This window comes from Ursus maritimus (genome assembly GCF_017311325.1).
Source record: "Ursus maritimus isolate PB19 chromosome X unlocalized genomic scaffold, ASM1731132v1 scaffold_X1, whole genome shotgun sequence".
NCBI classification, from domain to species: Eukaryota; Metazoa; Chordata; class Mammalia; order Carnivora; family Ursidae; genus Ursus; species Ursus maritimus.
Window position 1 is genome coordinate 86,972,233 of NW_024423319.1, and position 24,032 is coordinate 86,996,264.

The 24,032-nt window shown below is 42.5% G+C and overlaps 1 protein-coding gene and 1 non-coding gene across 2 annotated transcripts in view; one reads left to right on the forward strand and one right to left on the reverse strand.

The window, feature by feature from the left end:
- MAOB (monoamine oxidase B) overlaps window positions 1-24,032 on the forward strand; it is a 139,421-nt gene that overhangs the window by 15,530 nt on the left and 99,859 nt on the right. The window lies entirely within an intron of this gene.
- LOC121103823 lies at window positions 20,924-21,025 on the reverse strand. The gene has a single exon (XR_005836115.1). It is a non-coding gene; the product is annotated as a U6 spliceosomal RNA (small nuclear RNA).

A 24,032-nucleotide genomic window follows, 5' to 3' on the forward strand; every position in this document is an offset into this window, starting at 1 on the left:
CATCAGGTTTTTTTTTTTTTAAGATTTTATTTATTTATTTGACAGAGAGAGTGGGAGAGTACAAGCAGGGGGAGCAGTAGAAGGAGAGGGAGAAGCAGGCTCCCCACTGAGCAGGGAGCCCCGCATGCAGGGAGTCCCATGCAGGGCTCGATCCCAGGACCCTGGGATCTTGACCTGGGCCGAAGGCAGATGCTTAACCATCTGAGCCACCCAGGTGTCCCATTGGCATCAGTTTTTAATACTTTTCAGATACAGTGAAGACTTCAGCGATGATGAGAAGGGACATCTGCAAATAATTTGCCAAGTGAGAACTTACTCAATCTCGCTGCTAAAATAATTGCAGCTATGGGTGAAGAACAAGCAAAAAATACATATGCAGAGTGTAGTAATAATATCTGCCTGGTATTTCTCAGGGACCTTGGTCGCATGTAATTCTCATACACATGAGAAAGGCAATATTAGATTTTTCTATCTCAACAAATCCATGCTTCCTATAAGGTGATATGTACAGTATATCGATCCGTGTAATTTTACATTAAGTGGAAAGTCAGAAAGAGATGAGTAACAGAAACACAAGTTGAGAGCTTCTATTTCTCTCACACTGTTATTTGTCTGATTGAATATTGTTTGCTGTATCTTTGGCATCTGAGCTTTGTGGTACAGAGTGATATGGGGTATTTGGTCCCTATAAACTCTTATTCAACTAATAGTGTTTTCCATAATAGTTCCTACAATCGAAGGAAAGATTTTCCAGCTTCTCGTGCTATGTATTAACTGGACATTTGAAGACATCACTTCTTTTTTTTTTAAGATTTTATTTATTTATTTGAGAGAGAGAGAGAACAAGCACGAAGAGGTGGAGCAGCAGAGAGAGAGGGAGAAGCAGACTCCCCACCGAGCAGGGAGCCCCCATGCGGGGCTCCATCCCAGGACCCTGAGATCATGACCTGAGCCAAAGGCAGAGGCTTCACAGACTGAACCACCCAGGTGCCCCGGCGTCACATCTTTTTATCCCCTCCATTCCAAGGTCCTGCTTCCCTCCCACCTGTCTGGCTGCTCCTTCAGTCTCCTTGATCCGCTCCCACTTGCTTCGCCTCCAGTGTTCCCTGTTTTGGGAAACAGAACCACCTTCAGACCAGTTTTTGAGACAAGCCCCTTGCCTTTTGTGACAGACGCTGTGCGGATCTCCCCATCGCCCCTCAGCGCCCATTCCCATATACAGGGACCTAGGACTTCTTTTTTTTTTTTTTTTTAAGATTTTATTTATTTATTCGACAGAGATAGAGACAGACAGCGAGAGAGGGAACACAAGCAGGGGGAGTGGGAGAGAAAGAAGCAGGCTCCCAGCGGAGGAGCCCGATGTGGGGCTCGATCCCATAACGCCGGGATCACGCCCTGAGCCGAAGGCAGACGCTTAACCACTGTGCCGCCCAGGCGCCCCAAGGGACCTAGGACTTCTGACTGCTGCAGTCTTTCCCTGGGGCCTTCCTCTGGCCACTGGAGCCCCCCCCACCCCCAGCTCCCACCCAGGACAGGCCAGCAGTGTTCTGGGGGTAATGCCCCCAGGAACAGCCTAGGACTGACACGCTAACGAACCTAGATTCCTCACCTGTCCGTTGGAACCACAGAGGCATGTTCTACGGGGTCTCCCAGAGCCCCCCTCCAGTGGGATGGAGCCCCAGTTGCCCACAGTGGCAGCCTGCTCCATAGTACATACGACACCCCTATTGCCTACGTTCCCTTCCTTGTCTCACCTCTCCGGAGCCTGCAGGGCTTCTTGAGATCGCTTCCCAAATAAACTAGTGGCACCAACTCCGCCGTTTCAGGGTCTACCTTTGGATACTAGCTACTAGCTATTTTCTTCTCTTCTCCCCCTTATTACTTCTAAAGCCCTGGCAGTTCCAGTTTCAAAATGTAGCCCAGACCGGTCCGCCTGACCGTCTCCCCACCCCCTCCTGGTCTGGCGCTCCTCACGTGGACCATTGTTTGTTCCCCGAGTCTGCTCATTTCCCATCCTGACATTCGGTCCAGTCCTCTCTGCTCCGCTGGTTTTTTTTTTCCTTTTTTATCGTGATAAAATCTAGACGACATAAAATGCACCGTTTGAACCATTCTTAAGGGTACAATTCAGCCGCATTAAGGAGACCCACACTGCCAAGCAACCATCACTACCATCCATCCCCAGAATTTTGTCATCATCCTTAACTGACGTCCTGTCCCCATTGAACGTGGATTCCCCTTTCCTTGCTCTTCTCGGCCCCTGGCAACCCCCATTCTGCTTTCTGCACCCCTCCCCCCGAATTTGACTACTTGGGGAACTTCATATGAATAGAATCATATGGTATTTGTCCTTTTATGTCTGGCTTATTTCACTTAGCATCAGGTCTTCAGGGCATATGGACCCAATCCATTCTTACACTAAAGGAAGAATAATTTGGTTTTAATGTGGAAAAAATTCAACTTTTGATATTTTTAAGCCACAAAGACTGTTCATTGCCGGAAGCGAAGCAAATGAAGTCATTCAAAGACAAAGCTAATTATCCTTTGGCCTTGACCCCATCCTAACCCTCCTGAGGTGACCCCTATTAATAGCTTGGCATATATCCTTCCAGACTGTTCTCCCAGCAGGGCAGTCTTTATAAAATATAAGTCTCATGAGGTTACTCCTCCTCTTCAGACCCTTAGTGGCTTCCATTAACCCCAGGATTAAGTCCAGAATGATGACTGTGGCCCAGACGCATTGGAGGCCTGACCCCTGCCTACGTCAGAAACGTCACCGGCCACCAGTCTCTTGGCTCTGCAGCCACACCAGCCCACAGTCAAGTCCTCGAATAATCCGCCTCAGGCTCTGGCCTTTGTACTTGATCTTCTCCACATGGAATCTCTTTCCGGCTCTTCTCCACCCCACCTGCCGCTTTGCTGACGCTTGACCATCTTTCAGAACTTACTTTAAAATTCATTTTTGGGGCTGCCTGGGTGGCTCAGTCAGTTAATCGTCTGCCTTTGGTTCAGGTCATGATCTTAGGGTCCTGAGATCGAGCCCCATGTCGGGCTCTCTGCTCAGCAGGGAGTCTGCTTCTCCCTCTGCCCCTTGCCCCCAACCCCCGCTCGGGCGCACTCTCTCTCTCTCTGCACACTCTCTCTCTCTCAAAAAAACAAAATGTTAAAAAACACCTCATTTTTTTAGATCTCTGTATCAGACAGCCTTGTGCAAACTACACTGTACTCCCCAGTTCTACTCTCCCATGGCTTCTGGTTTTACTCCTTTTCTGTCCTCCTGGCTATAAGCCCCAGGAGGGCAGGCACTCTGTCTTCCACACCACTTAGGTTGGTGCCTCTGCCTCACGGATTCACAGTCAATATTAATTTGCTTATTGACTCTTTCCTTAAGAACTACACAAACAACTTTGGTTTTAAATTGCATTTGTCCATTTCTGTGTTGCCCCCCCTTTGGAATTACTTTCATACAGTTTTTATGATGGGTGCCTATTCAACCCATCATGAAATTATTAAACCACCTAGTTACAGGAAATTATCTCTTTGGTGAAGGGAGTGTCTTCACTTGCCCTGAGTTTTCTTGTCCCATTTTTGACATCCGGGTCCTCAGCACTTATCTGATGGCAGCCATGTCTCGAGTCTACCATGCTTCAGACCACAGTCCCTTATCTGTGCTGCCCAAATGCCCAGAACTCTGAAAATTGAAACTGTTTTCTAGAGCTTTCAGCAAAACCTGACCTGAACTGATGTGTCATGTTTGCTATTAGTCATATGTTTGACTGCAGACATAATCAGGTGATTTCAAGGCTGTTGTCCCAGCTGTCACTAAGGCTGTCCCATAATATATGCCTCTGTACTGGGTTGTCCTTCTAAGATCTGAAAATAATTGAAGTTCTGAAATGCTTTTGGTTCCAAGGGTTTCAGATCAGGGAAGCCTTTTAAAATAGAAAGTAGAAGGGTGGCATACATTGAAAAATAGAATACCGAAAATGAGCCGGTCATATACTGTTACGCTCACCATGAAGTTTTTGTTTGCTGGTTGGCAATTTGTTGCTAATGCGTGTGGCTCATTGTTCTCAGAAAAGACCTGACTATTCTCACCGAACTTTCAGCAAAAAGTTAATACCTAGGAGTCCCAATAAAGTTTCCCAATTTTAAGTTTGTGATACTTTTATGGAAGCATTTCCATGGCGTCTGCTTTTCTGTTCCGCTGAGCAAGGCCATCATGTAAACTGAACCCCAGGGGCGCCTGAGTACCTCAGTCGGTTAAGCGTCTGCCTTCGGCTCAGGTTGTGATCTCAGAGTCCTGGGATCGAGTCCTGCATCGACCTCCTTCCTGGGCAGGGAGTCGTCTTCTCCTTCTCCCTCTGCCCCTCCCCCACTCATGCTCGTGCGCTCTCTCTCTCAAAGAAATAAAATCTTTAAAAAAAAAACACCTGAACTGCAGAGGAAAAACTCTCCCTACTTAAGATGGGCCACAGCTATTATGGCAATTTAGGGAAAAATCAGCATTATTTGTGAACACAAGTCAACAAGATCTAAGTTCTAAAGCCATCTGTCTATGTTGGCTAAACATAACCACAGAAATTTTCTTTTAGTGACTTGGACCAGTTATCTTTGCAGAACTTTCTAGTGGGGCAAGATATGAATATCAGTTGAGAAGGGAAGAAAGAGTAATGTGTATCGTGGCTTGGGTTCCCCTAGAAGCCGACCCTGAGACAGAATGTGAGTGCAAGTCATGTGTTTGGGAAGTGATCCCTGCAAACACCAGCAGAAGTCGGGAAAGGGTGGCTTTTAAGCCTGTTTCCCCTGTGGGTGACCAGAGCTCGATCCTGCCGGGAACCTTGGAGAGACAGTTGTAGGCTACTCTGCAGGTATCCCCACTGAGGTGTGAGGCAGCTGGGGCTCTTAACGGGCTAGGGGGCGCCTGTGGCCAGAAACATACCTGGGGCGGAGTCAGTCACTGGCTCAAGTAGGAGCGGATGAGGAGGGTACGTGGGTGGGGCATCCATGACACCTGCCGCAACATCTTTGATTAAAGCCTCAAAATAACTTTAAAAAGTAATGATAATAATAATGATAATCTTGTTGGGTTCCGAAGTTTCATCTTAAAATTTTTTTGGTCACTTTTTTATTTGAATCCCGGGAGAGTTAACATACGGTGTTCTTTCTATTAGTTTCAGGTGAACAATAGAGGGATTCATCAATTCCATACATCACCCAGTGCTCGTCAGGACAAGTGCGCTTCTTAATTCCCATCCCCTATGTCACCCATCCCCCCACCCACCTCCCCTCTGGTAACCATCAGCGTGTTCTCTATAATTAGGAGTCTTGGTTTCTCTCTCTCTCTCTCTCGCTATTCCTTTGTTCATTTGTTTTGTTAAATTCCACATATGAGTGAAATTATATGGTCTTTGTCTTTCTCTGACTTATTTCACTTAGCATTATACTCTCTAGCTTCATCCATGTCATTGCAAATGGCAAGATTTCATTCTTTCTATGGCTGAATAATATTCCATTATATATATATATATTTTTCTATCTCACATCTTCTTTACCCATTCATCTATCGATGGACACCTGGGCTGCTTCCATAATTTGGTCTCTGTAAATGATGTTGTAGTAAACATGGGGGTGCATGTATCCCTTTGAATTAGTGTTTTTGTATTTTGGGGGTAGATATCCAGTGGTGCAATTACCAGATTGTAGGGTAGTTCTATTTTTAACTTTCTGAGGAACCTCCATACTGTTTTCCAGAGTGACTACACCAGTTTGCATTCCCACCAAAAGGGCAAGAGGGTTCCTTTTTCTCCACATTCCCACCAATATTTGTTTTTTCTTGTGTTTTTGATTTTAGCCATTCTGACAGGTGTGAGGTGATATCTCATTGTGGTTTTGATTTGCATTTCCCTGATTGGAAGTGATGAGGAACATCTTCTCATGTGTCTGTTGGCCATCCAGATGTCTTCTTTGGAAAAATGTCTGCCCATGTCTTCTGCCCATTTTTGAATTGGATTATTTGGTTTTTGGGTGTTGAATTGTATCAGTTCTTTATAGATTTTGGATACTAGCCCATTATCGGATCTGTCCATTGCAAATATCTTCTCCCACTCAGTAGGTTGCCTTTTAGTTTTGTTGATTGTTTCCTTCTCTGTGCAGAAGCTTAGTATGATGAAGTCCCAATAGTTTATTTTTGCTTTTGTTTCCCTTGACCCAGGAGACATAATTAGAAAAATGTGGCTACAGCCAATGTCAGAGAAGTTACTGTGTGTATTCTCTTCTAGGATTTTTATGGTTTCAGGTCTCACATTTAGGTCTTTAATTGAGTTTATTTTTGTGTGTGGTTTAGGAAAGTGGCCAAGTTTCATTCTTTTCCATGTTGTTGTCCAGTTTTCCCAACACCATTTGTTCATTTGTTGAAGAGACTGTCTTCTCCCCATTGTATATTCTTTCTTCCTTTGTTGAAGATTAATTGACCATATAATTGTGGGTTTGCTTCTGGGCTCTCTATCCTGTTCCATTGATCAATCTATGTATCTATTTTTGTGCCAGTACTGTACTGTTTGATTACTACAGCTTTGTAATATAACTTGAAATCTGGAACTGTGATACCTCCAGCTTTGTTTTTATTTTTTCAAGAGTGTTTTGGCTATTTGGGGTCTTTTGTGATTCCATATACATTTCAGGATTATTTGTTCTAGCTCTGTGAAAAATGCTTTTGGTATTTTGATAGGGATTACATTAAATGTGTAGATTGCTTTGGGTAATATGGACATTCTAACAATATTTGTTCTTCCAATCCATGAGCATGGGATATCTTTCCATTTGTTTGCGTCATCTTCAGTTTCTTTCATCTGTGTTTTGTAGCTTTCAAAGTACAGTTCCTTCACCTCTTTGGTTAAGTTTATTTTTAGATATTTTATTATTTTTGGTGCAATTGTAAATGGGATTGCTTTCTTAATTTCTCTTTCTGTTGCTTCATTATTAATATATCATTTTAAATTTTTTTAAATAACAGCTGTATTGAGATATACTATTTGTGTATACACACACACCCCCACACACACATCTATAACTCACATACCATACAATTCATTCATTTAAATTATACAATTTAATGGTTTTTAACATATTCACAGGGTTGTGTAATCATAACTCCAATGCAACTTTTGAACATTTTGGTCTCCCTGAAAGAAAACTCCACACCCATTAGCAGTCATTCACTATTTCCCAAAGCCATACCACCACCATCAAAATGCCCCTACTCCAACCCCTGACTACTACTAATATACTTTCTGTCTCTAGGTATTTGCCTGTTCTGGACATTTCATATAAATGGAATTTTACCATACATGACCTTTTGTGTCTGGCTTTTTTTCAATCAGCATATTTTCTTTCTTTTTTCAATATCTTATTTTTTCTAAATTCAATTAACTAACATATGGTGTACTTTAATTTCAGATGTAGAGTTCAGTTATTCATCAGTTGCATGTAACACCCAGGGCTCATTATATCACATGCCCTCCTTAATGCCCATCACCCAGTTACCCCATCCCCCCGCCCACCTCCCCTCCAGCAACCCTCAGTTTGTTTTCCAAGTTAAGAGTCTCTTATGGTTTGTCTCCCTCTCTGATGACTTCCCATTCAGTTTTCCCTCCCTTCCCCTATTGTCCTCTGCACTATTCCTTATATTCCACATATGAGTGAAACCATCTGATCATTGTCTTTCTCTGATTGACTTATTTCATTTGGCGTAACTAACACCCTCTTGTTCCATCCACATCTTTGCAAATGGTAAGATTTCATCCTTTTTTGGTGGCTAGTAATATTCCTGTGTGTGTGTGTGTGTGTGTGTGCATGTGTGTTTGCGTGCTCACCACTTCTTCTTTATCCTTTCATCTCAATCAGCATAATGTTTTCAAGGTTCATCCATGTTGTAGCAGTCGTCAGTATTTCATTCCTTTTTATGGCAAAATAATATTCCATCATATGGATAGAGCACATTTTGTTTATCTGTTCATTAGTTGATGGACATTTGGGTTGTTTCCACTTTTGAGCTATTGTGAATTATGCTACTATGAACATTCGTGTACAAGTTTTCGTGTGGTCGTATGTTTTCATTTCTCTTGGGTATGTGCCTAGGAGTGGAACTGATTGGGTTATATGGTAGCTCTGTATTTAACCTTTTGAGAATCACCTTAAAATTTTAAAATGTGATCTTTTGTGATTTTTTTCTGGATACCGCATAGCGTGGGTACTCCTAGAAAGTAGTTATTTTGTATTGCCTTCTGGAAAGAGGAGAAGTTGACTGTAGTAATCAAGGAGACTGGAAGGAGACAGGAGGGACCTCTAGTTGTAGTAAAAGGATGGGGTAAAGGTGCCTGACCTGACCAGCTGAGCTGCCTGTTTTTCCCACATGCTTTTCCCAGATGGTTGGGACTGGAACAGATCCTTTGGACAAAATGCCCCAACATTCACATGAAAACTTCTACCAAAGAAAATACTTATGTGTATATTTAAGTATATACATTATATATATACACATTATATACATATGTGATCATATATATATATATATATATATATATATATATATATAATGTGTATATTTACTTGAAAATATATGTGTGTGCATTTAGGTGTTACATTTAATGTATAGTAAGTATTTTCCTTTCTGCAGCTTTCCCATGAATTTTGGGGCATTTTAGGTGGCCCATGAGCCTGGAGTTATAGATCGTGATGCCAAATTCAATCCCTTAATTGGTGAACAATAATTACATTGTATTCATCAATTTAGAAAGCACAATATAAATAATGTTATTAAGTTCCAAATTTCGGGGCGCCTGGGTGGCACAGCGGTTAAGCGTCTGCCTTCGGCTCAGGGCGTGATCCCGGCATTCTGGGTTCAAGCCCCACATCAGGCTCCTCCGCTATGAGCCTGCTTCTTCCTCTCCCACTCCCCCTGCTTGTGTTCCCTCTCTCGCTGGCTGTCTCTATCTCTGTTAAATAAATAAATAAAATCTTTAAAAAAAAAATTCCAAATTTCACAGGGCAATCTAATAAGGATATATTGGTGGTGTTGAAAGAAAAAGCAATTAAGGGAAACAGCTCCCAAGTTTTGAGAAAATAATGCGCATCCTTCTCTACCTTCCCCAATCCGATCATTAAGTTGTAATCGAAGTAAATTTCATAAAGTATCATGTAGTTGACTTTATTTTTATTTGGTTTGATATACAGTTGACCATTGCAAGAGCACTTTTATCAATGTGCTTGCATAGAATTTTTTTTCTGAAATCCGGAGGGTTAGAGTGGCAATAGGAAGGAAGATAGACTGTGATTTATAGAAAGTTTATGCAATTATGTGACTCTGCTTTATTTTAGATCTCTAAAAAGTTTAAATTTATAACAAAAGTCAATCATTTATAACACGAATCCTGGAAATAGTCTGGTAAATAAAACTACTTACATGAGCTCATGACTAAATAAATTATTTTTTACACTAATTCTGGATGAATTATCTTTATAATTTCATTTTGAAGTCCTACCACCCCAAACAACCACTCTTGGGGCGCCTGGGTGGCTCACTTGGTTGAATGTCTGACTCTTGATTTCAGCTCAGGTCTTGATCTCAGGGTCATGAGTTTGAGCCCCACATTGGGCTCCATACTGGGCATTGAACCTACGTAAACAAAACAACCACTCCTAGTAGTTGGGTATATTTTCTCCCAGCCTTTTGTGTGCATTTGTTTTCTCTGAGTGTGTGTGTGTGCACGCACACCTCTATTACACACTTATATTGATGGTCATATTACAGACACAGGTTTATATCTTTCACCTGCTATTAAAACGTAAGCATCTTTCACAATAGTGCAGTCTTTCTGAACATAATTTAATTACTATCAAATAGGTGTGCCATAGCTTACTTAACCAATACCAGATTATTGGACATTCTGTATTACATGTGTGCTATTATAAATGACACGACACTGAAGATCTTGAGGAATAATCATTTTTCCATATGTGGTAATATTTCTTAGAGTTGAATCATAGAGTAATCGTTTCTGATTTAAAGAAAGGGGCGGTTTCAGGTTTTTGACAGATATTGCCAAATTATTTTTCTCAGCTGTTTAACCAATGATTATTTCAGCCAGACTTGTTCCATCACGTTGTTGGTGGCATTTAATATCATCTTTTTTTTCAATCTTGCTCAAATTGAGAGCAAAATTGGTATTTCTGTTTCTCACACTGAGAGATGAAAATGGTTGTTTTTCATTGTTAATTACTAGCCAAGTTGAACATTCTTCTTAGGTCTGTTATTCAATTATATTTTCTGGGAGGGCTACTTTTAGTTCAATTTTTTTAAAGATTGTATTTATTTATTTACTTATATGACAGAGAGAGAGCACAGGCAGGGGGAGCAGCAGAGGGAGAGGGAGAAGCTGAGCAGGGAGCCTGATTCGGGGCTTGAGCCCAGGACCCCGGGGTCGTGATCTGAGCCAAAGGCAGACACTTAAAACTGACTGAGCCACCCAGGCACCCCAGTTCAATCTTTTTCTTGACTTGTGGTTACAATATGGGGTGGAATCCACTCTTCTTTTTGAATGAGCTGGTATTTCTGTTTCTGCTTCTGAACTGATAGGCAACTAATATTAGAAACACTTTCACCAAGACGTTGAAATGCTCCGTCGGGAGGACCATGATGCCCTTCTAATGCATGTGAGCCTCTCAACCACTTTTAGTGCACAGATCTCCCACCCGGGGTATGGCCATTAGCCACACGGTGGGTGATTCTGATACTGTAATTAAAATGGCCTAATACAATAAGGAAACTTCCTTGAACATGTTTTCCTCGTGGTTTTATTCTATGTAAACTTTGTATTGTGATTCGACACCTTTTACAAAACTCCGGGGGAGCTCAGCGGTTTCAAAACTCACCTGTACTAAGGTGACATCCAAATCTCTGTACACTTTTGGCCACGTCAACATATGGGAAAATAAATAAATATTGGCTTTGTGTTTGGATTTGTTAGGAGAGACAGAAGGGATTGGGGAGGTATGGGATACAGATGGACGACGCAGAGCTAAGGATGAACGTGGAGACCGTCACAAAGATATATACAGAGGAAAGGAACCCTAGAAGTAAAGAGTAGCGGAATCAAACAGAAATCCAGAGGGACAAAGGGGCAGAGAAGAACATGACATGGCAACATAACTTTCCGGATTTATAATGCTGTTACTAAAGGCTTTTATTTTATTTTATTTTATTTTATTTTATTTTGTTTTTAAGACTTTATTTATTTATTTGAGAGAGAGAGAGAGAGACAGAGCAAAAGAGCATGATCGGGGAGGAGAGGGGGAAACAGGCTCCCCACTGAGCAGAGAGCCCAATGTGGGGCTCGATCTCAGGACCCCAGGATCATGACCTGAGCCGAAGGCAGATGCTTAACCGACTGAGTCACCCAGACGCCTCTACCACAGGCTTGTAAAGGTATTTTTTGCTGCCGTGAGTATAGGTGGTGACATTGGCATTCTCAGTTCCATTTGCTCCTTTGTTTAAGAGGTATTTGTCCGGGATTACAGGATCCCCAGATCCGGATGACAACGGCTTTCCCCAGATAAAATTGGCCTCTTCCATTAGAAGTGATTTCACCTTTCAACTTGTAATGCTGACTGATAGCACAATTTGGGGCTAAGCTTGAGTACAGAGAGTTTGTTTAACGTACAGAAACATACACACACACACGCACGCACACACACACACACAAATATTTCAGCTACAGCATAATATTAAAACTGATTTAATATATATGAAATTTCTATAAGTAACTAGTACAACATAGACCAGGTATCTTTCTGTTCCACCATCTAATGGTGCAAGCATAGGATTTAGATGCTCCAGAGTAATTAATAATTAACAGAGGCCTTAAATATACCTCTTTAAAATATCAGATGCTCAGTTGACCTTTGGCAGAGGAAACAGTTTGACTTTCCGACCAGTGCCCAGATGGCATTACTGATTAAAGGAAACTCTATAGACTTTAGATGTGGGGCAGACAGGCTGTGGAGCGGACACTGTATTGTCAATATATGGGGACCTGTTTGATTCCGTGTCCGGGTAGAAGACTCCATTTCCATATTGGCATTTTTTCCCTTGCAAAAATTTTGTATTAAATTTGTAATTTAAAAGATATTTGGTACAGAAAATTTGGGTGGGGTTGAAAATTTTAAAGGACACTTGCGATCAAATGGTCACATCGACATTAAAATAAGTTTTGTGATTCATCAGGTTTTTTAAGGTTTTATTTGTTCCTTTGAAAGAGAGAGGGAGAGAACACAAGTGAGGTGGGGGGAGAGGCAGAAGGTAGAGGGAGAAGCCGACTCCCTGCTGAGCGGGGAGCCTGATGTGGGGCTTGATCCCAGGACCCTGGGATCACGACCTGAACCAAAGGCAGCCGCTTAACCAACTGAGCCCCCAGGCGCCCCTGTGGTAGATGAGTTTTTGTGTAGAGATGCATTCTGATGAAGCCACCAGAGTAAGTTCTTTGTAAAATGAGCCCTTCTTCATCCTTCACAGATGAACTCATTGACTTGTCTTAGTTTTTTCCTGCCGGCAACCATTATTTATTGAGGAGACCTACATGCCAGGTATTCTCCCAGGTGCTGGGTGTAAAACAGGAACCAAAAGAAGTAAGATCCCTGTCCTCACAGCTTATAATCTGGTGAGAATGGTCACACAATAAATAACCAATGAATCAACCAAATAAAAACCTACCCACCTACCTAACTACCAACCTACAAAGTACAGCCAGTGATAAGTAGTCCGTGAAAAATAAAATAGAGGGGGTGATGGAGCAGAGTCGAGGAATGCCTCTTCCTTAGAGATGAAGTAGAAGCTGAGCTACACGAGGTTGAACATGTAAATATCAGAGGGAAGAATATTATGGGAGATATTGGCGCAAAGCCCCTACGTTAGGTACAAGTCTGACATGTTCAAAAAACAGAAAGAAGATCAATATGGCTGGAGTGGCATGAGCAAGGGACAGTAAGACAAGGTAGGTAGGCAAAGATGAGGTCCTACGGGGCCTTGTCAGCGAAGTAATGGTGGGATCACCTCTTTGCCATGTAAGTCACTGGCAGATTCAAAACAGGGAGGTGTCATGAATCTGATGTCGTTTTAAAAGACATTCTGTGCTTCGTAAATTGGGAAATCAGAGAAGCAGGAGTGGAAGCAGTTGCAAGGCTATTGCAATAGTCCAGAGCAGACATGGTGTCATCTTACACTAAGGTGGTAGTGGGAGGGGTGCTAAGAAACCGTTGTATTCAGGTAGAATTGATCCACTGATGTAGTGATCGGAGGGTGCGGGTGGTTAGGGAAAAAAGGAGTCGAGCACGATTCCTGAATTTTTGGCCTGAGCAGCTAGAGGCATTGCGGTACCACTACTGCCATGGAAAAGACTGGAAAAGAACCGGTTTGGGGGAGGGGACTCAAGAGCTCTGTTTGGGATATGTTAAGTTTGAGATGATTACGAAATAGCTGAAGGCACTATGAAGTAAGCAATTTATATATCAAGCTCGAAGCTTCAAGGCTATGGGATTAGGTGAGAGCACCCAGGAACGCTTTTTTTTTTAAGCTTTTATTTATTTATTTGAGAGAGAGAGAGATAGAGAGAGGGCAAGAGTACGAACGGCGAGGAGAGGGAGAAGCAGACTCTCCGCGGAGCAGGGAGCCCGATGTGGGGCTCGATCCCAGGGCCCCGGGATCATGACCTGAGCCGAAGGCAGACACTTAACAGACTGAGCCACCCAGGCGCCCCTACCTGGAAATGCTTTAAAGAAAAAAAAAAAAAAGAGGCCCAAGAACTGAGTCCTGGGGGTCTCCAACATTTAGAGGCTGTGAAGAGAAGGATCCAGCAAGAGATCTGAGAAGGAGCAGTGAGTTAGAGAGGAAGAGACCCAAGGAAGTGTGGCCCAGACACAGAGTGAAGACAGTGGGTCAAGAAGGACGGGATCAAAAGCTGCTAAGAGAACAGGTAATTTAAGGACAGAGACTTGACCGACTGGATTTGGCAATGTGAACATCACTGGTGGCCTTGACAAGAGCAGTCTAGGAGGAATGGTAGGGCTGAAGACCGGACCGGAGGCAGGTGGGGAAATAGAGGCAATGGGTGTAGAGAACTCTTCAAAGGAGAGCTATGAAGGGGTGCAGAGGGGAGGGGTTATAGGCAAAAGTAGATGTTGGGTCACAGGTGTTTTGAAGATGGGAAATGCCAGAGCAGGTCTGTGCGGTAATGACTGTGACCCAGGCCAGAGGGAGTGGGACAAGTACAAGAGCAGCAGACCAAACCCTGGAGGGAATAGGATCCAGTCATAAGCGGTGAAGAAGCGCGTACAGGCACAGACGAAGGTGCCTGTGTATTTATTGTGAGAAGATGAATGAGTTCAATAAAAAATGAAGCCGAGTCATCAGCTACAAAAAGGGCTGGGGTGGGTGGTGTCACGTAGGAAGTTTAAGAAAAGGTATGAAATAGGGGCGCCTGGGTGGCTCAGTCATTAGGTGTCTGCCTTCAGCTCAGGTCATGATCCCGGGGTCCTGGGATCGAGCCCCGCTTCGGGCTCCCTGCTCAGCGGGAAGCCTGCTTCTCCCTCTCCCACTCCCCCTGCTTGTGTTCCCTCTCTCGCTGTCTCTCTCTGTCACATAAATAAATAAATAAATAAATAAATAAATAAATAAATAAATAAATAATCTTAAAAAAAAAAAGATATGAAATAGCCATTTTGAACAGTGGGAAACTATACCCTAAAGTTCAAAGGCATTGTTCATTGAATTGCATGAAGGGATCTGTCAAATACAATCGTCTTAATATTAGCCAAGAGATGTTCAAGTATTATTTCTGGTGATGATTAATCAAAAGATACTGCATAGATTGCACTAGGTCCATGATAAAAATGTTATCATCGGAGAAAGAAAAATCACTTTCCCTCTTCTCTGCTGTGGTCAGTGGGCCTTCATCCAGCTCCTGATAGAATTTATCTGATTGCTTTGTTACAGGTTGAAAAGGAGGTCGTGGAAGACCGGGTCATTTTTTGTGTGCGTGCTGCACAATTTGAAGAAATATTAAAACCTAGGAGGTTATGCTAATATTATAAGACATGGTCTATAGATAAATCATCTATATTGAATCAAAAGTTGATGAGATGCTATAAAAAGCCTTAAGTTGTCAGTCAGTGTTTGTAGAGCAATGGAAGGGAAGGAGAAATAGAGGCGTAATTAATTTCCAAGCCCATTCTGCCTATCACCAGATAGCAATAGCAGGCCCAGGATATGCAAGTAATTTTGCACACGTAATCTTTGCATCAACTCTGCCTGCAAGGTATCGTCGCTGTTTTACAAACTGGAATTAGGAGGAGTTCAGAAGTTCCTTGCCCAAGACTACACTGCCTAAGAGACCAAGGGGTTGGGACTTAATTCTTCTAAAGTCAAAGCCAAATACTTCCCGAAGATATTGGACTCACGCATTCCCTGGTCAGATATTGTTGGGTATTTACCATGCAATAGGCGATGTGCTGGGTACCTTATATATTTTGCCTTAATTTCTTTTCACAACTACTCAGTGAGGCAGGGGATAAATGTATTTATACTCTTTTACAGGTTAGGAAATTGAGGTTTGAAGGAGGGGATAAATTTGATCAGCTCAGTAATAGCAGACCCAGAATATGAGAGATGTTTAAGTTTGTAGAAAGATTAACATTTCCTTTTTTGGGGTAATACGAAGCAATTTAACTAAAGGAATTAAGACAATTGGATTGGCAAAGCTTGGGGCCCGCTGCTCAACATGGAATCTGGCTAAAAGTGCCTGAATTTGTTTATGATTTGCGGTAACTGAGCAGATGTCCTAAAATAAATGGGGAAACTGGATCCCAGCTACAGACACCCCAGAAATAATTTTGTTTTTCTGTACATTTTTGCATGCACCCGTGTTCATTTTTATGTGGCGGGTCCTCCTCTGATACTAACTCTGACAATTGAATCCAGGATTTCTCACTGAGGTTTAGACTAAAATTTTCCTTAAAAAGAATTGAATCTAATAAACATGGAAGTAATTTCATCTGAGTTCTATTTGAGGCCTTGTCTTCACAAACACTGCCCGCTTATTTGGGCTTTTTGTTAAGTCTTTTTTCAAGCCGCAAGCTGGGTTTTGGCCAGACCTGAAGAGGTTTCAACCTATCTCTGATCCGCTGCATTGATGGGCTGAGGGACCAGGAAAACTCAAGGATGAAGCCCGGATTTTAGAGCTGACTCCTAAGTAGATGACTGGGCCCAAGTCATAAGCCAGAAAGAAACCCTGGGAAAATGGATAGGACTTGATCATTCATTAGTTTCAGGTTTGTCAATTATCCTTACATCGTAAATATGATGAAAACTAGGGATCTTCTTAGTGGTTTGATGAAGAGCCCTGCTTTGGAACAGGGAGAGCCGCCATCTTTGAAGCTAGGCAAAGAGCTGAGGTATCAGTGAGGACCCAGGACAATGGTGCCATCTGCTGAAACCACATCCTTATTAATGAGACGAGGCCCAGGAAGTAGCTTATAGCAGAGGTTCTAAACTGGTAGCCCTCGGGCCAAGTCTTCCACAATTTGGGGATGGCTCTCCAGTGTTTTAAAATTTGAGTTTTTTACAGATTTTCACATAGGTTTTTATTTATTTATTTGAAAGAGAGTCAGATTTTTTTACTTGTATAGATTTTTTATTGATTTATTTGAGATTTTTAAAAAAATTTTATAGATTTTTAATGGATTTTATTTGTAGATTTTTATTTATTTATTTTTAGAGAGCCAGAGAGAGCGTGTGCTTGAGAGAGAGAGAGAGAGAGAGAATGAGTGAGGGAGGAGGGGCAGAGGGAGAGGGAGAAACAGAAGCGGACTCTCCACTGAGCAGGAAGCCTGATGTGGGGCTCGATCCCAGGACCCTGGGATCATGACCTGAGCTGAAAGCAGACGCTTAAGCGACTGAGCCACCCAGGTGCCTTTAAAATTTGCTTTAAGTATTTTTGTTCAAGGTACACAGTCTTTAACTCTCCACAGCCCTTGGCCCTGCCTCTTATATTACATCTGCCCACTTTACACTTCGCCTACTCAGCCTTGTCCCCCAGTGCTTTTAGATTTTCAGTCCCCTACTTGGAATGAAAAGTAAAGGCAAGATCTTGCCAGAACCTCAGTATCCATACTGAGAAGCCCAGGCAATGTAACTTCCAGGGGTAGCACTCCGGAGGTGTGAGGTAGAAGTAGTTTACCAGGCATCTAGGAACGTGAAAGAAAATTCTTTGTAGCCACATCAGCAAGTACTTTTTCTTACTCAGGAAGGCAGAGGCCAGAGTGAGACAGGCCACATTTTGGGAAAGTACTTTTGGGCTGTCAGGCTTTGCTTGGAGTTCAGTTTTAGTTTGAGATGGTCACAGAATGGACAGCCTGTTTCAAGATGCTGGAAGGAACTTTCTAGTAAATATTGATGGTGGGATGCTGGCGGTAGGGGAAGGCTGTGGACTCACTGCTTTCTATTTTAAAAGGGAAAAAAACCCACATAATTACAATTTTAGTAAAATGGAAGAAGAGAAAATATACTGAAAGAAGATACGAAAGCTGCTATCATTGAATTTTTAAAACACTGAGGTTTCAACAGGGTCTTTTATAAAAGTTAAAATAGTTGAACAATTCTTAAAAATATCCCGTAAGAGTTTGTCTCTTCTTTTCTTTTCCTCTTTCTTTTTTCCTTCTTTCTTTCCTTCTTTCCTTCCTTCCTTCCTTCCTTTCTTTTTTTTTCTTTTTTTTTGGAGGGCAAATTCCTGAACCCTAGGCGGGATTACTAACTCTCCCTGGTGACGGAAGATGTATTTTGTCTCCTCAGATGTAGGCTGCTGCCAGAGAAGCCGACCTTGGGCTGGGAATGATAAAGCAGGGAGGGTTAGCTCCAAGGCTAAGATGGGAAACAGCTTCTAAGAAAACCAGCTTTGCCCTTTGCCCTTATTCCCTCCCACCAGCACGGATCAACTGACACTCCCCACAGGACACTGACCTTAATGGTGTATGCCAGGAGAGCCATACCTCTGCCTTTTTCTTTATTACTCCTCGCTTACCTGTTTGGAATTCTGGATACAAGGTATGTTCCAAGGGAGAGTCGATAAAAAGAGGAAACAAGTACGCATGAGGATAGCAGCTGTATGTTGTCTTCCTATTTGGGCAAGAAGAGTGACACGCAATCCCCAGTGAGTGGCAGCTCGTGCACCTGCCGCCTCCGTGTCAGCCCGGAACCCCAGCTAGGATTCCTGGTCACGTGTGCTGTGCGGTTTCAGCACACGCGGGCGTGCGCATGCACAAAAGCTGGACACTGAGCACACATCTGTGTGCTCCAGTGTGGGTCTAGGTCTACACACTCCGGGGATGTGACTCACGGTCTTAACATGAGTCTTTCAGGTTGGATTAAAAAAACAAACAAACAAAAAACCCAGAACGGGCGCCTGGGTGGCTCAGTCAGTTAAGCATCTGCCTTCCACTCAGGTCATGATCCCGGGGTCCTGGGATCGAGCCCTGCATCAGGCCCCCCCACTCAGCAGGGAGTCTGCTTCTCCCTCTCCCACTGCCTGCCGCTCCCCCTGCTTGTGCTCTCTCTCTGTGTCAAATAAATAAATAAAATCTAAAAACAAACAACTCAGAACTTACTTGGCCTGTAACACCAAGGTCAATGTTTTAATGCCAGAACTGCTCCTTCCACCCCTTTGACTTCTTGAAAGTGGTTGTGAGGACCTAAAAGGTCACATTTTCCCACACACCCATTTCTGCATGGCCCATTTCTGGTTAAGGTCACACTCTTGACTTGCCGCCATGTTTCCATCCTTCCTGGTCTGAGGGCCCAGAGAGAGACCAGGAGCATGTGAGCTGGCAGGCGAAACTTCTTGTATCTGGGTGTGCCATGGCTTTTCCTTGGCAATGAGAGAAGCAATGAGATTCTGAAGGCAGCCTTTTTCTCGGGAAGTTGAATTGTCTCATAAATGGCGTTGACCGCCATTTAATTTTTGAGTAGAGTTTAATGACAGATTTAACATTCGACTTCAGAATTTGTATGAAGCAAGGAAATTGCATAACCTTGGCCAAGCCAATTTCTTAACTCCTATCTCAGAAAGTTCCATTCCTCTCCTCGGTTCTAGGTGATTGATGCACCCTGATTATTATGTACTGCTCTGTGTTGAACGCGGCAAGGCCTGTTTTTTATTTTGCTGCTTACAGCTCAGAGGCTGAAACTCAGAGCCTTAAGCTCTGTTACCATGAGACTCACCCAACTGCTCCCGTAACACCTGTTTGAGCTAGTGCCCCATTTCTCAGGTCCTGAAATAGCGCCGCTGGCAAACTTCCCTCCTTCTCCACCTAACCCCTGCCAACACCCCCGGGCTCCTCAGCACATAAGAAATGCCAGCCATCTAGGGCTTTTATCACCATGTTATCCCAAAGTAAGTTCAATGAACAGTGCTATTACCTGAGTAAGGAGACATTTCTGCCCTTCTAGAAAATGGCTTCCATCCCCTGTCCCCCAAAAAGTTCTAGCCATGAAGAAATGATGGAAATAGTATATACAGTGTCTCCTGATGGAGACATGCAGTACATTAATTAAAGTCTCCGACAAGTTCAGCTGAACGGACACTGGTTTAACTTGGCGTGTGCGTGTTTAGTTTTACTCTCTCTTACAGCAGCTTCATAGCTCATTACTAACAACCGTGACTGCTTAAGACTAACAACCACTGTGGATACAGCAAAGGTCAGCCAACATTTCAACATTTGTACTTGAACAGTGTTTCATCCATCTTTAAGCTGGGCAAACCTCCAGTATTTTGTAATTAAAAATATATATAATCTAGGAAAAGCCACACATTTCACATTGCAAATAACCAAGTCCATAATTTTGATTTTATGGACAATGTTTTTTAAAACATTGAGATGGAATTAACATATTAGTTTCAGGTGTACAACCCAATGATTCAATATTTGTATATATTGCGAACTGCACCACAAGTCTAGTTAACATCCACCCCATGTAGTTAGGAAAGCTTTTTTCTTGTTTTTTTTTTTTTTTTTTTTAAAGATTTTATTTATTTATTTGACAGAGATAGAGACAGCCAGTGAGAGAGGGAACACAAGCAGGGGGAGTGGGAGAGAAAGAAGCAGGCTCATAGCGGAGGAGCCTGATGTGGGGCTCGATCCCGTAATGCCGGGATCACGCCCTGAGCCGAAGGCAGACGCTTAACCGCTGTGCCACCCAGGCGCCCCAAAGCTTTTTTCTTGTGATGAGAACTTTTAAGATCTACTCTGTTGGCAAATTTCAGTATCCATACGGTATTATTAACTACAGTCGCCCTGTTGTATATGACATCCCTGGGACTTATGTATTTTTTTTTAAAGATTTTATTTATTTATGTGACAGACAGCCAGCGAGAGAGGGAACACAGCAGGGGAGAGGGAGAGGAAGAAGCAGGCTCCCAGCCCAGGAGCCTGATGTGGGACTCAATCCCGGAACGCCAGGATCACGCCCTGAGCCGAAAGCAGACGCTTAACGACTGCGCTACCCAGGCGCCCCTGGGACTTATGTATTTTATAACTGGAAGTTTGTACCTTCTGACCACTTGGTCTAACTTTTTTTCCAGAACTTTCTTATTATGAAAATTGTCAGAGAATTATACAGTCAACACTCACACACGAACCAAGTAGATTCTATAGTTAACATTTTTGCTATTTTTGCTTTTTTCCATTGTAATTAACTATCCATCTCTCTCGTTCTCTCTCTCCCTCTCTCTATCAATTCGTCTTACTTTTTGTTGCATTTCAGAGTAAGTCACAGGCCTCATGACCTTTTGTCCAAAACTACCCTTAGCACACCTATCCTAACCAGTTTTGTTTACGAATTTATGTGTCATCCTTGCTCGGTGTCGTGCTAATCTCCTCTGTATCATTCCAATTTTAGTATATGTGCTACCAAAGAGAGCACTAACCGGCTTTGTTTAAATCAGCATTTGCTTGTCCCCCATGAGCACAAAAGTCTCATGTGTTTGCTTTATCTTAAGATTGTATTTATTTATGAGAGAACGAGAGAGCAGGAGCAAGGGGAGGGGCAGAGGGCAGAGGGAGAAGCAGATTCCCGCTGAGCAGGGAGTCCAAGGCGGGGCTCGATCCCAGGACCCTGGGACCATGACCTGAGCCCAAGGCAGACACTTAACTGACTGAGCCACCCAGGCGCCCCTAAAAGTTACATGTTTTTTTCTAACACCTACTGATGTCACCCAAATTTCATGCTCTGCAGGAGAGACTGGACTAGGTGCTTTGGGGTTATGAAATCTCAGCTTATTTAAAATCATTGTCCTGTCTCATTTAGATTAATCACAGAATGGGAAGGGCCACATTTAATCACAGGTGAGGAAAACGAGGCCCAGAAAGGGAGAACTCTTGCTTAAGGTCATAGAGCGAGGCCGTGGCCTATTAGCTCTAGAGTTTTACTATAGAATGTTCTGCCTTGTCCTTGAACCTGGAGACATTTTCCTTCCACTCTGGTCATTGGCGACTACCTTAGTCTTTGGTTCACTGTAGCTGACTGCATTCATCTTTGGTTCACTGGAGCGTTTCAGGGGTGGACAAAGTAATGCTTCTGGGCCGGGCTCCTCACTAGGCTCCCAGAAGATGGAGGCGAGGGCCAGACGTTGGCATAGATGAACGTCTCCTTTGTAACTTCATTTCTTCCAGTTCCATACTACGTCTCACCCAGATTTCTTCTCCTTGGCCATGCCCACATTTTAGCCTCTCCTTCCAGAATTCCTAAAATTCATCATCTCATTTTTTGTGAAAAAAGATGTTTACATGGGGAAATATTCAAGGAAATCTGCAGCAGACCTCTGACCCTCTTCAAGGCATTTATAACACCTCGCTCTTCCAGAGACTAGGATCTAGGGAGTGGGCGAGCCAAAGGGGCAATGATAGTTCTCCAATTTTATATTCTACCTGAAAAAATGTTTGTGATTCTAAAACTCCATAGGAGGGCTACTATCACAGCAATTTCCTCCTCAAATTACAGTCAAGGAAGCTATAATGGCTTCCTACAATTACCTTCTATACTTAAAAAACAGGGGCTTTTTTTTGTTTTTTGTTTTTAGTATTCGGTTTCTATCCTAATGACTGGCTCTATCTCAGGAAAACTGCTCTTATCATTCTAAGATTCCTAGTAGTAACTATTGGTTCCATAGCACTAGTCTTTTAAATGTTTGAGGATAAGTAAATTTAACTCCTTGTTTTCTGCTACTATTTTCTGATATAAATAGTATAAAACATTTCTGGGGCGCCTGGCTCGCTCAGTCTGCAGAGCACGTGACTCTTGATCTCAGGGTCGTGAATTCAAGCCCCAGGTTGGGCTTAGAGTTTACTTAAAAAAATTTTTTTAATTTCATCTGAGAATTAAGTTCTTGATAATAATGTGTGTTGGGATCTCAATTATCATAAATTATTGAAGATTCTATAACTATAGAGTAGTTACTATTGATTGATTGATTTGAATTCCAGTATAATTAATGTATGGTGTTCTGTTAGTTTCAGGTGTACAATATAGTGATTCAGCACTTCTATACCTTACACAGTGCTCGCCACGATAAGTGCACTCTTGATCCCCTTATTTATACGTATTCCATGGAATTTCCAAAAGGATTCAAGGCAGGTGAATTAAAAGTTTAGTTTTCTGTAACAAGTTTGTGTATTATATTGTTCATTTAAAAAACTGAGAAAGACAAAGCTGTAATTTCTGGGTTTGCATTTTTTTTCATGGGCCTCCACGTTGAGGTAAAGTGAAAACAAAATTTGTCTACCCTTATTACAACATACAAAAGTTCTCCCACTCCGTTCCAACAACAAAGGGTAAAGACAAAAGCTTGATTATGAAATAAGATTTATTCTGATTGCTGACATTTTAGGAAAATGTAATCATTTACATATTAGCCATGATGAAGACACAATTTTTATGGCTTTAGACATATTCTGAAAGGCCTTGGAAACAATCTCAATCTAGTATCATCTGGAGAAAGGTTTCTATGGCAACTCATGAACGCTTGATAAATCATCCCACGGCCTGAGGCTTCAGTAAGGTCCCCTTTATTTTAGAAGCGATTGTCATTTGTTTTTCTATTATATATTTTGTCTCTCTTAGAGAAAGCAGAACAAAGGGCTTCCAAGAAGGCTTGGAATCTTTCTTTTTCATATATGGGAGCAAGACGTGAATAGCGTAAGCCTAGACGTTGCTTCTCGGTGATCGAGATGACGGTACACATTGGTATGCTTGGTTTATGTCATGTTGTCTCTCTTTTCCAAAGAGCTGGGTTGGTGCGTTCTCAGAAAAGAGGTTGTCAGTGTGTACTTAAGAAGAAAGAACCATTTGGCCAAAGCACTTAAGCAATCGTTCAGGGGAGCTGACCTTGAGGGCGCTTCGTTTGTTCCAGAAGCTTTCAGATCGTCCTGTTTCAGGGCTTTGGGCACAGACAGGCTGCAGGTGATTTTTATCCATGTATTCTTTACAAGAGAATGAAAAAAGATATATTTTAATTTTAAAATTTGGCGTGCTTGGGGAATGCTCCTTTAACACAGGCTGTTGTATGTTATAGGAAGTCATGTGACTAATGAAAAACACGTAGCACATAGAAACAGGACTGGGTTTTAGATCTCGCTCTGCCGTAGCTGGTTGTGTAACACTGAGCAAGCCCTTGAATCTCTCTGAGCCTCCAGTTTTTAATCTAAAAAACAGGAATAATAATGCCAGCCTCACAGGTCATGCTAAGGACTGAATGTGTCTGAATATAGGAAACCACGCTGCTGGAAAATGTGAAGTGGTCAATATCAGTAGGCTCTTTCTTTCCAGCTCTTTCCCTTTGAAAAAGTCAGAGGTATTCCTTACCATGTCTTTTTAAGACTTATTTATTTATTTGGGAGAACAAGAGAGAGTGCAAGCGGGGGGGGGGGGGGGG